The sequence below is a fragment of the Pteropus vampyrus genome, unplaced genomic scaffold (assembly GCF_000151845.1).
Source record: "Pteropus vampyrus isolate Shadow unplaced genomic scaffold, Pvam_2.0 Scaffold82, whole genome shotgun sequence".
In the NCBI taxonomy this organism is placed as follows: domain Eukaryota; kingdom Metazoa; phylum Chordata; class Mammalia; order Chiroptera; family Pteropodidae; genus Pteropus; species Pteropus vampyrus.
In genome coordinates, this window is record NW_011888863.1 from 5341571 (window position 1) to 5344562 (window position 2992).

A 2992-nucleotide genomic window follows, 5' to 3' on the forward strand; every position below is an offset into this window, starting at 1 on the left:
TTTATGGGCAAGAAATAAGTGTCAAATAGGCTAGCATCTTCCCACTGTGGTCTAGTAGTCTGATATGGTAGCCTACTGGTTTGCAAATGGGTCCGGCTGCTAAAATCTGTTGCAGTTGCTCTGAATAGATGAGGCAGGAATTTTTTAGATGAGCTAGCTACTCTCAAAATATCCAGAGGCCCAGTTGATCACCTATAAAGGTGACATCAATCTACTCTTCCCATTTGATTTAACTTTCATTTTTTCATGCCAGACCCCGAGGTCATAGACAATCCCAAAATTCAGAGGACAAACTGATGGTTGCCAGATGGAAGGGGGATTGGGGGACTGCATGAAAAAGGGGAAGGGATTAAGTACAAATTGGAAGTTACAAAACAGTTATGGGGATGTAAAGTATAGCATAGAAAATATAGTCAATAATATAATAATTATGTATGGTGCCAGGTGGGTACTAGATCTGTCGGGGGATCACTTCATAAGTCATATAAATGTCTAACCATTATTCTGTACACCTGAAACTAATATAATATTGTATGTCAACTGTAATTGAAAAATAAAAAATTTTAAAAAGGTGGGGCTGCAAAGCAATGAGCTAAGTTTCTTTAAGTAGCTTGTGGACATCATCATTAATTTAAGGTTTATTTTATTTTATTTTTCTTTTAGGCAAGGCAACCCTTGATTGACCTCATAGATTGCAAGTACCTTGTCAGCTTACAATCTCTTATTTTTTATTTTTTATGCCTACAGCACCCGGACTTCCTAGGTGGTCTCCCATCCAAGTACTAACCAGGCCCAACCCTGCTTAGCTTCCAAGATCAGATAGGATTGGGCTTGTTCAGGGTGGCATGGCTGTAGACTTAAGGTTTAAATGAATCCCATTTTTCTGTTGACTTTATTAGATTAATAAATTTATTAATTATAAATCTATTTGAAATTAAATTATATATGTCTTTGTGTATTGATACCAAGTCACACATACAGAGAAATTCTATACCAACCTATACTAGTGTGAAAGCTTATCTCCGAAGAGATCTCAGTGAACCAACTTCTCCCAGTATTCAATCCTTGTACCTGGACTGGCCCTGTGATCCACTTATGACTAATTGAATATGAGGATTTCCAAGCCGATTTCCAAGCCCAGACCATAAGAAATGCAGCTTCCACTTCCTATGTCTCAGAAAGTAACTCTTAGAGTCCTGGACCTCCATGTAAGAAATCTAACTATGCCCCATTGCCTCCAGTTGTTCCAGCCCTCAGCTATTTGAAACGACACAGATGAGGACCCAAAAAACATGAGACAGAGATGAATCATCCCTCCTGTGCCCTGAATTGCTGATTTACATAATCACAGATGCAGAATAAAACATTTTCAAGCCACTAAGTTTTAAGTAGTTTATAATACAGCAATAGATAATTGGAACAACCAAGAAAACTATATACACAGTTGAATATTTTCATTGGAACCAGAGAGCTGAAAGTTATTAACATTGTGCTGCTGCTGCTGCTAGAACCCACAGTCCATTGATTGTGAATCTGAGAGGAAGTAGGAAATCAGGAGGGCCAGCATAATTTAAAGAGGTGGGCAAGGGGAGTGTGGTGTCACCATGGTGTCAAGACCCAGCTCCGACTCACAGTCTGGAAGTCCATAATTATGAGCAGAGCAGCTGTGAGGTCCAGATCTGAAACATGTACGCACAAGTTCCTTGAGCACTTAGCTCAGCATCACCTCCAAGGCCTCCTGAAGGTTAAACAGAGAACCAGGCTCACCAGTAATGAGGTCCTGGACCAAAGCCAAGTGCCTGGGTCTGGTTGAGCACTCATCGCTGCACATGTGGATATACAAACACAGATAACACCATGACCTGCAAGTGCTCCCGGGTGTAGCAAATTGGAATGAGGCAATCACAAACTGGGCAAGCATGACTCATGCTTTAATGACACTCTGAAGCACTGCCTGTCACCTCGCAGTCCTGTTAGGCACTACTGAGAAGCCACAGCATCAGCAGAATGTGCCAATCCAATGAACCCTGCTATAAAGAATGTAGCATCCCCAGAGCAGAGACTAAGAGAGGAAAATATTGTCAAAGGTGCTAACACTGATGCCAGATTGAAAACCAATTACCATGTGAGTAAACACACTAAGAAGAGAGCTGTTTGTCTGGCCTCTTCAGCCACCTCTGTATATTCAGATACAAGCACTAAGCATTTATTGAACACCTACCTTGTGTCCTATTTTTTCTGGGTCCTCTAAGACGGTGGGGTCAGATTCTGAAAAACAAGGTGCCAGCAATCAACCACTATATGTCTACACACAACTGATTCAGTGAACTCTACCAGTTCAACAATTGAGTGTTTAATTCTGTGAACAAATTTCTTTTTAAGTTACACCTATTTGTCAGGTACTGTGTTAGGAGTCTAAGAACTGAAGGGGAGTCAAGACATCTGGAAACTGCACACATCATAAAGGGAACTAAATGCCATGGGACGACTCAGAAAGAAGGGAATAATTTAGACTGGAAGATCTGGGAAGTCTTCATGGAAGAGTGAGCCTGTGAACTGAATTTTAAGGACAGATGAGGAGGATTTCAAAAAGCAGAAATCAAGGAACCGTGTTCAAGGCCAGAAAGAAAAAGGTGCAATCCAGGCAAAGTAAGCATGAGAAACAAAGGAACAGGGGCCTACAACAATATATGGTGTTGATTGAAGGGGAAGCATTAAAGTGACAAGAGAATTAAGTGAATGAAAGAAGTGAGGGAGAATTAAAGGAGGCAAAGCCGGAAGAGAATTTGAAGACACACTATGAAAAGTCTTGAATGTCATGCTCAGACCAATGGGATTAATTAAATTATGAAGCACTAAACTGTGAGGTGATAGAAATTATAAAAGACCAACTCGAGATAATAGAAAAATTCACATAAATGGAGAGGGGGGTGGAATAGCATTTTTGCCTCAAACTGCAAGCTACTACCACCAGGGAGAAGTTCACATGCCC

The 2992-nt window shown here is 40.7% G+C and overlaps 1 non-coding gene across 1 annotated transcript; it reads right to left on the reverse strand.

Annotated features, from left to right (window-relative positions):
* Positions 1 to 738: 738 nt before the first annotated feature.
* Positions 739 to 857, reverse strand: LOC111741872. Its single transcript, XR_002781114.1, has one exon. It is a non-coding gene; the product is annotated as a 5S ribosomal RNA (ribosomal RNA).
* Between the last annotated feature and the right edge of the window lie 2135 nt (positions 858 to 2992).